The sequence below is a fragment of the Taurulus bubalis genome (assembly GCF_910589615.1).
Source record: "Taurulus bubalis genome assembly, chromosome: 6".
Lineage (NCBI taxonomy): Eukaryota > Metazoa > Chordata > Actinopteri > Perciformes > Cottidae > Taurulus > Taurulus bubalis.
In genome coordinates, this window is record NC_136594.1 from 9,862,883 (window position 1) to 9,877,752 (window position 14,870).

The following is a 14,870-nucleotide window of genomic DNA, read 5'->3' on the forward strand; positions in this document are numbered from 1 at the left end:
ATGTTAAAAGGTGTCGCAGGTAGCCAGGGGGAGCAATGGTATGAAAGAGCTCAACTAGTTCGACTTGACATCTGAAAGAAAAAAAACATGCATAGATGTCTCCAGAGCAGATTTGATATCAACAACAACAACAAAAATCACAACAACTTGAGGACGCTTGGGCGGGAAAATAGAAGAAATTTCAGGAGTGGAAATATCACACATTTTCGGAATGGTGAAGGGTGCAACGAGCGCTGTAATTGGGCCGGACTTGTCATGACATCCTAGATTCACTAAACAAAGCTTTAAGGAAATAAGGCAGTTCAAGAAATCTATTTCCTTCAAGTCAATTGCAAGCAGCTACATGAGGATGATTTAAAATGATCTTCTACATAGGAAATACCAGCAATCATAGAACAACAACACTTAATGTTGTGCTATATCCGAAGTTGACCAAAAGTTGAGCCTTACATACTGAGTCTGAGATGTCCCAAAATGTCAACTGTATTGAGAATAAACTATTTTGTAACAACACTGCCACCCCTCTGATTCATGTCATGTACCTAAAACAAATTAAATTGATACTTTTGATACTTTGTGGAGTTGTTTGTTTCATAGAATAGTGCATACAATATTGCTCTTCTATTGGGATGTTTTATATGTTGGGCATGATAATGGAGGCGTGGTTTATCTTTGTTACGATGTGCTATGCACAGAAACAAGACTTCAAGATGGGAGTGTGAGGTTGAAATTAAAACGTTGTTTTTTAGCTCACTTTATCAAACGTGTGGTGAAGGAATAGAGCAATGCGATGCATTTGATTTTATGAATTTGATTTAAAACCTAAAGCATTTTGTCTCGTAATGACCATTTAGAGAATTTATGTGTTTATTGTGTAATCTTGTGTGAATTGGAAGGGGAAGAACTATTAGAGGGCTAGAGCGAAGGGCTGTTGGAGAAGGCTACTATTTGCTAACTTTTCTCACCATTTCTGAAATGCTTCGCCTGTCTTCCTTTTTTGTCAGTTGTTGCCAATTCTGGAATAGCAACTTTTCCTGCAGGATATTTAGCCGTTGAATCAGGCTTTCCCCTGAAGGGACCTGCACACGCAGCCAATAGGAAAGCCTCCTCTCTGAAATTAACTGAGTGACCAACGTCTCCCACAAAAGGGTTGGCTTTTCTAAACCTTGAATACAGAAGTCTAGTTTTATCTCAGAACACAGGAATTACAATATTCTGAAAGGTTATAATGGAATATGTGCTCAATGATGCCAAAAAATATACTGCCTACCTAAGTGTTGGACGGATAGGCAGAGTGATCAACATTTCCAACTTCCGTTCGTCCTCTAACCAAGATAATTTACAAAAGATTACTTTTTTACGAAACTTACTTTTTAGATCTGTCTGACCAATTTTCCCAACATAATGATTACATTTGTTGTTTCTATTATCAATGAAAGTAAATATTTAAAGCATTGGAACTGCTCTAATTGTGTATCAACACTAAAGAAAAAAACAAGCATGTAGCACAGACAAAGTCTGTCAAGGAGGTCTTTGAAATTACTGCAGTTACAAATTATTTTTTTGCTTTTTATTATGATTCATAGCTTGCTCCCAGCAGCTGCTTCATTGTTTTTTAATGCTCCAAAAATCCTTGAAATATAGTGCAGTACCACAAGGAAATTGAGATCATGATCAAGCTCATGCTGCAAAGAGAGATAATTTCGTATTAACTATATGATTGTACAATGTCTCCGACATAAAATACTGTAGGTCCTTAATTAAAAGACACATTGCTGTCTTCTCCCAAAAAGACTTAAAAACACCCAGTCATGCCACAGTGGTCTATCAACGGCGACCTTTTAAACTTTACCAAACCAGGTTAATACAATAGAGACAATATTCTGCTCTCTAATTGTTTTTATTTAATTGCAATTATGTGTAAATGAGCTCACAGACTGAGTTACCTCAAATGTACTCTACTACTTGCAAGACAATTATGTTTTTTTGTCGGTCCGTTTTCTTAAATCGAGCAATATACGGTTAGTTGCCTGAACGCACCACGGAGCCAGTCACTTGAACTTTGTTATTCCATTTTTATCTTACTGTGCCAAACCATTTCTTTTGACGTCGTTAAAATAATACAGAGTTCTATTCAGACCATATGTTGCAACACTTTCAGTAGGACTTTCCTTTTTACAACCTCCATTTCTGCTCCTTTAAGGCTGCTAATAGTAAATCTGGCGTGTAGTGCCGTGATGATCTAGAAGCTAGATTTTATATAAACTTTTATAATGATTTCCGTGTACATGCATGCCTAGGAATCTATCATGCCATATCATTCATTATAATGCTGGGACAGCAGCAACACGCATTGCTGAGAGTGATCGTAGAGCTGCTGCTGGCTCTGCTGTGGAGGAGTCGGTGTATCAAATAGAATGACTTCACTCGCGTGGCAGCGGTTTAATAACACGAGAAGAAGAGCAGAGGGAAACGCACAACATAATGGGAACCACATTGACTGTGGGAAAAGTTGCTTCAAGATCTGATTAGCAGCAACCTTAATGATTTAGATTCTGCAATTAGATGTTAATTATCTTTTGGCTGAATAATTACAATTTGAAATGCTTAATGGTAAATGACAGTGTTTGTGTGAATCTAAAGACATTTATTAAAGGCTTGTTAGTCTATTCTGCTGATTTCCCAGCTGTGGGACGAATAAAGGATACTCTTATCTTATCAATTATTGTTTCTATGAGAAAGATAACCTTCAGGAAAGTGTTTTTATCAATGCTTATTTATTGAGATATTGTGTTTTGGCATATTGCCCATCTTTGCTATTTTGCTATTGTGCTGGAAATGAGCCATGAACTAGACATGCACCGACAAGTGTGGGCCTTGATGAGTTTTGTGCTTGTCGTCCTGCTGTACAGTGGTGTCACCAAATACCTGCAATGTGGGAGACTGTTCTTATTTCTACCTGCCAGTTGCTTTTATTTTCTTTTTACACTCATCGTAAACACCTTTTTTTCTGTGCGCTCACATGCACACTGCACTCTTATCTGTTCATACTGAATGTTTTGGAGTGTTTATTTTATCAGTGTCCCAAACTTTGATTATTTGCTATTGATGCCCTGGTGGCTTCCTGCCTCTAAATCTTACTGTAATATCTCTGTAACACTTGTGCCCCGAAGCTAGATAACAGCCTCTGAAGAGAATCGCTCTCGCTGTGAGATAGCCTTGACATGGAAGACTAACCCGTCGCATGTCTGTGCTGTGATCAGGGTAGGAAATTTACATATTTTTTAGGGGGCAATTTTTGCCCCCACCGACTGAAATCCAGGGGCATTTCAATAAAAATTGAAAAGGCACTTTTTGGAACTTGTGTGAAATAACATTTAACTTTTGTTCAAAGTAATAAGTATACTTATTTAGGTTTACAATATATGAGCAATTGTCATCAAATGGCAACAATACGACTATTAGGCAGTAGTCTACAGATTCAAAGTGTTTTTATTAGATTTTTTGAACAAAAGAACAAACAGAAAACATAAATCAGACAATCATATTCAACTGTATTCTTATTTCTTTGTGGTAATTTATTGTTATTACATTTTTTAAACAACTATTAACAATTATAACTTTTCTTTTTTTTTTTTTCTGTTACCTTAATCACGTTGTACCTACTAGAGGTGGGAATCACCAGAGGTCCCACGATTCTATTTTATACTGCGATCGATTGAGTATTGCGATCTATTCCCTTTTTTCCATCGCAAATTGTCCCCAAAGGAAAACTTCGTCAACATATCGTATCTAAGAAGATCAAGTTTTATCTCACTTCAATCATTTTTATTGCAGCAAAATGTGATTGTCAAGCAGACAAACTGACCAACACTGTCATCAATGTTGTCATTCGAGCTGGTTGCGCCGAAGAGGGGGTGGGGCTTATCTCTGTGTAAGCAGTTTTCATTTACGCCTTCCACCATAGGTTTATAATATTATCCGTAGCCACACAGCTTGGTGGATTTCACGCGAGGAAGTGCGTCTGAATGGCGGCCGCTTCCAGCGCTGCTAGAGGACCCGTAGCCAGTTTGATGCTTTTTCTAAAGTTTTTGAGCAGCGGCGTGTCGCGTATGTTGTCCTGTGTGTCGCGCAACAGCTGTGAGAGCAGCGGCGCTACGAGTGACAAGAAGTCAAGACGTCTGATTTAAACGCGGACGGTGCATTTCTAATTTCTAAGTTCATTACATTTCTAAGTTCATTAAATTATCATAATTATTAGAGGAAATTGTGAGGACATTTTTTGCCCCTCTCCTAGTGATATCAGGGCAAAATTATATTTCTTTGGGGCAGTTTTGCCCTTTGCCCTTGTGTATTTCCGACGCTGGCTGTAATGGAACCTCATGTGTTGCGTTAGTGTGCTATAACATTATTTCATTAAGAATCTGCCACTTCACCTTCCACACATGACTTGTGGAGCTTTTACAGACGCGCATGAGACGCACAGAACATGCTTGTTCCAGTGGTGTGCCGTGCATTTTCAACCTAGGCCTTCAGTGCTGTGTAGTCCACATCAGGTGCGGACTGGGAAAAATGGGAGTTACTGTCAGACAGACCCGTGCATGTATTGAACACGGCGCGCTGCCCACTACACGGCATGTTCATACAGACTGTCATGTGTGGACAGCAGACACTCACTCTGCTATACAGACGATTTTCTTTGCACTATTACTGGCATGGAGGGAGGTCACACGGGGTGTGTGGACCGACCTGCAGAGCTATTTTAACCACTTTGACGAGAGAGAAAAAGGTGCTTTATTAACGGTTAATACAATCCAACAAAACCGCGGCACTAAAACACTGCACACATACAAGACATCTCCGGGACAGCTGCTGGCACCTTGGCGAGGGGAGAGGCGCGGGACCAGCCCCAGCTTGACCAGCAGCAACAACAGCGCTGTGGCTTGTTTATGATTTAAATACGACTGCAGGTGTAAAAAAAGTAACACAACCAGCATTTCACTCACCAGATGCACATAACCCTCCGTAACCCTCTGTGCGAAAGGCGTCATCAGTAAATCCACCAGCAAGTCTGTTTCTCAGGCTTCAGCCTGATATTCTAGGTTCTAGTTTCTAGCTTCTTCTTCTACTCCTTCTTTCGTACGCTGCCCCAGTCACAGCGCATGTTAATGGTCAAGCCGGGCCACTGACCAATCATACATCCACGCCATTTCGCAGGTGCTGCACGTCTGCTTTGCTCCCATAGAGACACAGGAGAAAAAAATCGGATTGGATGAAAGCTTCTCCTTCAAACCAGCTGAAGGCTGGAGGCAGAGCAACAGAGGAAGACAGGAGCTGTGCAATGAGAAAATAAGCTAATAGGGGAAAAAAATGATAATACATGTAGTGTATTTGTGAAAAACAATGAAATTATAAAATAGCTATAACTTTGTGATTCTGTTCAGGCCAGCAGAGAAGGATTAGCAGGCCCTGACGGCCCACCACTGGTTGGTTTGTACTGTACAAGAGGCCTATTAATGTACTGTTAATAGGCTTTGTGCGTTGGTAAGATGTAGAGGTTTTTGTAGCTGCAGCCTCAGTTCCATGTACTGAAAGTGCACATCAAAAACGTTTATGGGCCTTTAAAGGGGTTTTAAAGCAATGTGAAAGCTTTGCTTTTATGACCTGAAATTTAGCAAGCAAATTTCCTAAAAACAAATGATAAGAAGATCTTTGTTTTATGCAAGGTTTCAAGGTTTGGCTGAGGTTAAGCTGAGGTTTCGAGGTTAGGCTGATAAAAAAAAACGAGGGTAGAAATACATTGTGAAGTGTAAATAAAGTGAATTTAAAAAAAATATTGGTTTATTTAGAAGAACCTTATTTCAAACTTCAACAGAACCATGTACAGCCTGCCTTTTGGGCTCTGGGCCATATACTTCAGTGTATGTTATCCATGCTAGTCTCCCAAGGGATGCTTGTATTGATGTGGGCCCTTGAAGTGTGAAAGAGAACTACAGGCCATCAGAGTCGTACATTGCAGTTGCCACCCACACACATCATTTTGGGGCTGACAATAGATTTACTGGGAAAGCAAACTTAAGGCAGAGAATTTTAGCATTGGTAGCCAAGTCTGTGAAATAAAATGTGGCAATGCAGCAGACGTGCAGTACAGAGAATAGTCGGAGAGTGGTAAATACTATGCTGGTTTCTAGTTGGGGTTTAGACCTGGTTGATCAGTTTGGTCAAGTCTGTGTTAATTAAATGTATAGAATTATATGGAAAGAGCTGGTTCAGGAATGTTTTTTTGCTCTGAATTAATCTACATTAATAGCAGGACCAAAATGTAAGTCTGCTGTTATTACTTAAGTCATTAGAAATGTGAGGGACAGCCACATCATAGCATATGTTCTGTTCTAATGTGTGGCATCATGGTTGAGTCTTGTGGGGAGGTCTTTATGGAAACTGGATCCTGGTAATTGAGACCGGACCCCGGCCATTTTCAAATCACATTTCAGTCTAAACGGGTCCCAATGTATTACTGCGGGTCTTTGGCTCTGTTTGTCAATATGTCTAATACCCCAGTTGGTCCAAGCTTACTCACTGTCAGTACTGACCACATGATTTATTTGAATCATGGCAGGAGAAAAATGTGTTTTTGACATAAAATAAGGATTTGTGAACTATGAAGTGCAGAGAAAAATGACATGTATTGCTGCTCTTTTCAACCGTGGCTGCCCATTAACTGGTTTTGCATTATGCAGCTGCCAGCATTGATGTTCTGTCTCTTTTTAGGATTGTGCGGGTTGACCACATTTTGGATTGGTTTTATTTAGAATGTCTGACGGCCCCTATTCTTTATTTATTTTAATGTAATTTTTTTGTAAAAATGAATTTATGCAGCGCAGATTTCAGTATTTTAGAAGATTTAGTATACACGTCAGTTGCGGATCAAGTCCAAATTGGACCTCCAGTCTGACATTTCAGACTTGGGACACATCTGTCAAAAATACAAATGCACCCTTGAAAATGAGGTTTGGTGAGGTGGATGCAGGATCTGTATTCTTAGTAAAGAACTACATTAATAGATTTATATGGCATTACTTGATGTCTCTCTCTCTCTCTCTCTCTCTCTCTCTCTCTCTCTCTCTCTCTCTCTCTCTTTTTCTTCATGGCACTCTCTGACTTGCCCACCTGTCATCCAGCCAGGCATAACAAAAAAAGTAGTTTTCCCATAGCAGCTCCTATGTTTTACTTTTCCACCAAGGATTCATTAATTTTGTATCTTGAGACTGCTCCAGGCCTCCTCCCCACTCTCCTCCTGGCCACAGCGGAGCCTTCATCGGGTCTTTTGTAGTCCCGATGTTGGGCCTCTGTTTCCCACAGCAGCCTCAGGCACATACGTTGGAGACCTGGTTCCAGATAGTTTGTTGCAGTTGCCTCACTACATCCCTATCCCTGTCCTCACCTTGATGCATGGCACCCAGTGGGCTTTTACCCTCCTTTTCAACTCACTAGGTGGTCTGCAGCACTGACATGTCTAACTCAGTGGAAATTACTCTTCAAGGGCTGCAAAAGCCCTTGAGATTAAGTCATTTTCTTTCATGAGAAATTCACCATCAGTGTCACAGTCAGTCAGTCAGTCAGAGAGCAAAGGCGAGCTAGGGTTTGAAACACACAGAGCTGTCGCTTTCAAAGCAGAAAGTTGGAGAGTTCTTCAGGGTTCAATCAAAACTATACTGACCACCCAGACTTGAAAGGAAGCACCAAGATGAGCTATGTCAAGATTATTTCCCTCCTTTCAGCATTTAAAATGTAAATTTATTCAAGGGCAAAATACAGTATTTATTTTGTTACATTGGTTTTCATCACCAATTTTGATCTTTGTTAATGTTAGAAATAAAAGGACAAAGACATTTGAGGTGTTTTATTCTTGAGTCGAAAAGAAGACTGCTTTTATTGTACAATACTTTGCCGGTTATTGTGTCTCTCTGTGTCTCTTTCACATTCTCTCTCCCTTTGTCTTGATCTATAAACAAACCTACATACATACTGATGTTCTTTACTTAAGCCTGGGGTGGCTAAATTATGGTCAGTGGGCCAACTGCGGCCTGCTGTCTGTTTTTTTTAATTGGCCCATGGTGATTTAAAAAACAACAACAAGAGAAGCGAACTAGAATATAGCTTGAGCATGTTTCTGATAAATAGCAGTGTATGTCCATTGCACATTCTAGTTTAAACACAAGATTACATTTAGTGGAATGATCTCCATCTCAACCTCTTGGCACAAAAAAACAATATTTTACTATTCCTGCTTGTTCTGTTTGGTACATCTTAATATTTTACTTGCATAACTACACATTTACATCTAAGGACATGAACAGAGACCAATATTTGGCAAATGTATTCCTGTTTTAACTTAAATTACATATGATTGTATGTGTAAATCTGTTAAGCGGGCACTTGGGCCTTGCACTGTTTTCATGTTTAAAAGTATATCATTAACCCTTTGGGGGCGGGGCCCGCGTCGACGCGGCCGGGCAGGTGTTTAAGTTTTTAATAAAGTAAAGAAAATAAAGAGTGTTAATTTAAATTTAAGAGCAGCAGATACAGAAATACGTTTTGTTAAATGTGGGCACATGTGATGTCAAGTGTTAAATGGTTTAATACTGGAGATAATTTGATAGATTTATTTTATATGGTTTTCTGGTCTAGAAACACTGATTTCCTTGCAGTTTAACTGGTTGTAAACTAATGCATTTAATGAATGAATGAATATATACTTTATTAATCCCCAAGGGGAAATTTGTTGTCAGAGTAGCAACTCACAGACACAAAATAAAATAAAAAAACAACAGTGATGAAAGATATATACAAAAATAAAATACAAATAAAAATAGCTGGGATGAAAGATATGTACAACGCAGAGAGTATTAATTTAGGAATTGTCTCAACACCACTTTGGTCTCAAGACCACTTTTTAAAGGTCTTGTCTGGAAATTGACCACATTTTCAGTCAATCTCGTTTTTGGAACCACGACTGCAGGAATATTGTGTCACCCTGCCTCGTTCTTGGTCTCAACCCCTCAAACTCTTGGTCTTTTCTCAGTCTTGATTCTTTCTGGTCTTGGTCACGACTTGGTCTTGGATTTTTTGGTCTTGGCGACAGCACTGTTTTTTTATATACGTACAACATACAGTGAGCTATTCAACTGTAATGCGTTATTGACGGAGCTGTTTCTGTTATTTAGTTTAACCTTGACCTCCTTGATATAAATGGGGTAAACAAAATAATAGAAACATCTGTTGGTGTCATCCAATACAATTTAACACCGCAAACTAGAGCCTTCCAAATTTCCATCACGTTGAATCCAAAACCTCTCAACAGTTCAGTTTACATTCGCTCTAACTAGATGTGAAACTGTCAATTGAGTCAATGAACAGTCCTCCCTTCTCTAATATCCAACTGATAAGTATACATTGATTCCATCATTCCCTTCCACATATTCATACCACCGTCACACTCCCCTCCACTCCCTTCACTGCTTCCAATCTGCCACCTTCCACCTGCGTTGTCTAAAAAGCATTATTATCCAGGAATGACTGTCTATAAAACAAACAAAAAAAGTCACCCAATAAAGTAATTCAAAAAATACCACAAATATTCCTCAGGAAAACAAATGGTACAATGAATCTGATAGCTGCAGACTCCCTGCAAAGGCCCTGAAGTAGAGCCTAGGTGGGGCCAGTCTTTCACTGCTTCTAACTGTATTGACCATCTGTCGGTGAATTGTTCATACTGCAGTCCCAGTGCACCGCTTGCGTACAAATTAGCCAGGAGAATGTAAATAGTTACACCACCTGCAGTAGAATGCTGCAGGGATGCATATTGTGGTTGAACAAATCCGGAAGTTAGCACCGTGCTGGTTCCACAGGGGAAGAAAAGCCCTAATTACACGTTTTGTTCAGCAAGATAATCTTCACAAATGAAGAGCACCTTTATGATTGACAAATGCTTTTTTTTTTTTTACCGTAAATGCAATTCGCAGAAGTAAAAAGCTAACATAAACATCAACACCACACCATCACTAAGCTAAAGGCGTGATGACGTTTTGTAGTCTCATTTCGCCACTTGTTACCAACCACCTTTTTGAAGATGTAGAAATGTCAAAATTCATGAAGGAGTTTACTGATTTTATGTTGAAGATCAAAACATTAAAATATCTTCAGTTTCTGTTAACCATAGACCTTATTTCAGACATCTCACAAAAAAGACATTCAAAAAACCTGTTGACTTTGAGACGAGGGAACCAGAAGTATCATAATTTTGTGTTATTGTAATGTGTTATTGTAATGTGTTATTGTAGATGATAGACAGATAGATTGATAGATAGATTTGGGAATAGAGTCAAGTAAACAAGTTGGTCATGAGTCATGCAGACTTGCATGTTATTTGTCTTTCTTTGTTCATTCCTACGCTTTTTTTAATTTGTTTTTACTGTGTGTTTATACATCATGCACAAACACATGTCTTGTTTCCATAAATGTTATAATTAGAAGTGCCCCTCATAATATCAGGCAAAGAACGAAAAACTTTTTTGCCCAGACAGAAAACTGATTTTGTTGGTAAAAATCCATAATTGGCACCTTCGTCCAAAGGGAATTATTTTACTGTATGACTTAGTGCCTTCTCTTGTGTGGGTGGTTATAAAGAATACATCATTGTTAGATGATATTATTATTATTACTCAGTCATTTCCTAGAAACTATCGAGCAGCTGGTTTGACAGTGAGCGCTCCCTTTTGTTAAAGCTGCCGTTGGAGGTTTCAAAGCAACAAGGAGTTGAATGTTTGGCATAGCTCCTGATAATACTCTGTTACTTGAATGGCTTTGAGTGCCACCACTGCAGTCTGCCAGACACATTTAAGTGAAGCAGTTGGTTGCTGGCAAACAATCAATGAAGAGATGTGGCCGCAGAGAGCCACAAGGAACCGGCTGGCCACATCATGAGGGGAACAAATCAGTGAACCTGGAAATTCTATCACCCTCTGTGTAAAGCCCATTGTTGTTAGTGCATAGTACAATAACTCCTTATTACCGGGCAGCATTCATATCTTCAAGTGCTCTCACAATAATAATTTTGCAAATGTTGCCAATATTTTTTCCCATCTGCCATAGATTGAAGTGTAATTTGGGTGCACACACACCATCAGACATGTCTTTTGCAATATGCATGAATATTGGTAAGGTATTTAGCATGCTGTGCACATTTTCTTTAGCGGTGAAAGAAAGTGTGGGCCCATTCCTAGTCCTGTCTGCTCTCTTTGTAATTATCAATTAGACTTTATTTCCCAGGAGAACAATAACTCACTCCCACAGTGTGTGGTGGAAGACCCTGATCCAGCTGCTGTGTGTGAACAAAGCATTATCTACGTGCTATTGCTGCAGTGTGACACTCACAGTGAGAGGGGGAAATGAACAGCTCCTGTATTGTATATAATTTTATATGCATGTAAAGACGGTACACTGCAAAATCCACACGCGATGCATATATTCTGTTACGTCTGATCTTCTGTTTTTCTGGAAATTGACTGTATCCTCAAAGTCAGAATTTGTGCTGATCCATGATTGAAATGCTCGTACGACTACAATCAGACAGCTAAGGTTAATTAGATGACATATGATATATGGTTCGCGCTGACCTCTCTGTAGTTCCTCATATTTTGTCCCATTATTCATACTTTTCACAAACCTGAGCCCCATTAAGATGACTGAGACCCCTTTTCTGCTTTGAAGGGGTCCCTAAGGCACCCTGAACAAAGCTCAAGCTCATCACTTTTTTTTGAGTGAAAAAGACTCGATACGTCGTATCTGTCAACTACCAACAATGGCTTTTGCTGTTTCAGAGCGTAGTGGACCGGTACTTTTGAAAAATGATTCGGCTAAAACAAACCTTCAGATCTAAAGGGGCACCAGTCTGATTGATATAGTTGAAGTCAGCAAATATTTCACTTGGTCTTTTTTGAAAGATGTTGCCCTGCATCTGGTGATACATGATTTTTTTGCAAAAATGCAAGTGTTTCTCTTTTGATCCTCCAGCATTTCGCTTCTTCTTCCGCCCAATACGGGAAGGGCGAATTGAATCACGAAGTGGATTGACACTTTTTTCTCCTACTACTCAGTCATTGAGAATCAGAGCTTTTGTGCTATGTTGCACACTTTGGAATCGAGATGCATTATTTATCTCATCTTTTACCGACACGGCGATACTCAACAACCAAACCAAAGCTAAAGTCATGGATGTACTGAGGAAAGCCGGTATGATGGCAGCAACACGCTATGCGAGACATCCTTGCCACAGAATCATGTGTCAACGTAGTGTATGTATAGTTTTACCACATATTCCAGAAAGTGTTATTTTTGTACGAGAGCTGAATGCTCTTTGCCTGGATGATTTGTTTGAAGAGAAGTCTATATTGTTTATTTGTCAATACGGGCAGCTTTTTATGTCAAATGACTCAAAAGATGCTGAATTCTGTGTTTTCACTACCAGGATGCTGCACCAGGCCCAATTTATTTTCTTGTTGGTTCTCTTTGCATTGCTTGGAAATGTAACCCTCCAGTTGACACATCTTCTATTGTTGCTAATATTGAATTAATAAAAGATAATGGAAATAAATCCATCTATTTTTTAATCATGAACCATTACAAATATGCAGTTTTCAGAAAAAAACACGTATAAAAGAATTTTGATGCATCAAGATGAATTGATGGTCATTTTATAATCGCATCGTAGCCCTCTGAATCTAAATTGAATTGTGAGGTGCCCAGAGATTCGCACCCCTACCAGCAACAAGTCATTTTTGTAATTTTTTAGACCTTTTATAAAACTGTTCTAACTATCAGTGGCTCAGTCCTTTTCTGTCTTAGCGGGCGAACAGTGGTGCAGCCTCAGCTATTGCCTCATTTTGTTGCAGTGGTGTATACGTTTGACTTGACAATGCAATTCTCCTGTGACACTCTGCAAAGTCATTTTGGTTGATTAAAAAGCGTTTCTCAACAACGCCAGAGTTGTCACTGGTTTTCTTTAGGTGGTGAGAAGGAAATTAAACTTATATCAGCTGAACTGCTATTGTAGTTCTCTCATGGTCCACTGATCAATGTCAATGGATAGCAGAAGTACAGCAAACCTGAGAAAATTGGGATGTTTGTGATCTGCCAGCATTCCTACCGCCACCTGGTTTTTGTATTTTTCTTCAGTAGCAAAATGGGACAACAATTGGCATTTTGTTGTGCAGCCGTGTTGTACAATGACAATAAAAGAACCTTGTCACCGGCAAAGGTGACAGCTGGCAAAAAGTTTGGCAAAGGTTCACAGACTTTGCCGATGTGTTCTGAGAGGGAGGAGTGCTCTGTGCACTGCAGCAAAGAGAGCGACTGGGTGCTGTCTATCTGCATGTAGGCTCATGCCTGTGCTGCAGTGACACAGCTGTGGTGTTCTGCCAATTTCTATAGATTTTGCTTTATACACATACGCACGTATGTGTAAGCTACAGTAAGAATATGATGGGGCATATTTTTATACTGTATGAAAATATCTTACATTTTCAGATGTAGCGTATTTTGATATCTAATATATTCAATAATATACCCTATCAAATAATGCTCCCAATAAGAAAGCATTTTATACTACACACTACTCACTCCATGTTTAGCCTGCTATCAGAATATTGTTTTACTGCATGTGCAGAACTGCTAAAGAGCATATATCTATAGGGAGTCTTCATAGAGTTTTGCTCTTTAATATGTAAACCTTTTGTTAACATTTTGTAAAACAAATGTAATTCATTAATTGAAATGGTTTATTAGATTTTTTTTGGGAAGAAAAAATATAATTTGAATTAATTTGCCTAGTCGGTCAAATAGTCCATAGGTTATTCAATAGATGGCCCTCGTGCCTTTTATCAACGAAATATACTGTTTTTACAGTCACCTTCAAAATACGCAAGTCGGGCTGCTCTAACTATAAAACGATTCATCCTCAGTTGTGAATAAAGGCTTCAGCTGTGTGTTGCTCTTTGATCCATGTCTGTGAGGTGCAGCGCATCAGCTGCACTGAAGTGAATGTATTTAAATAGAAATCAAAGTTTGTCGACAGGAAGGAGACAAAGAGAGAGCAGCAGGACACCTCACCTTGATCAGGGGCCTAATCCTGCAGATTTTTGCAGAGCCACCATCTCTTTGATGATAAGGGAATTTACTGAGCCCCTGTACAACCTATGTGGAATCGTGTGGTAACCTGTGTGTTCGGTGGGTACCGTTTGTTGAATGAAAAGGGTACTGGGATTATAAAGTGTGTGTCACATGGTGATTTAAGGAGAGGACCCAAATGCCAGAGCAACAGTTCAAAGTAAATTTATTATCAAACAAAACTCAGGTCAGGCTTCAAAAACAGGCCGAGGAACGAACAAACAAAAACAGGAATTCAAAAAACAGGGAAGCAAGATCAGGGAGCAAACACCGGGAACGCAGGCAGGCAGGCAGGACTACTTACAGGACAGAGGACGCACGCAGGGACAAACAGGGTTTAAATACAAGAGGAAGGTAACGAGGCACAGGTGGAAAACAATGAGGGCAGCACAGGTGATGGGAATACACAATCAGGGAACAGGGCAGACAGACAATCACAGGGGCAGGAAGTGCAGGAACACAGGGGACACACAAGACAAGGACTTCACAATAAAACAGGAACCCCGAAAAACCCAAACCGTGACAGTGTGCTTTTACTAAGGCAGTCAAAGAGAGGAAGCTCCCAGTCATGATAAAATGATACAAAGCTAGACCAAGTGAGAGACAAAGGTGCGTCATTGAAATATATTTCAGGCTGCATTATA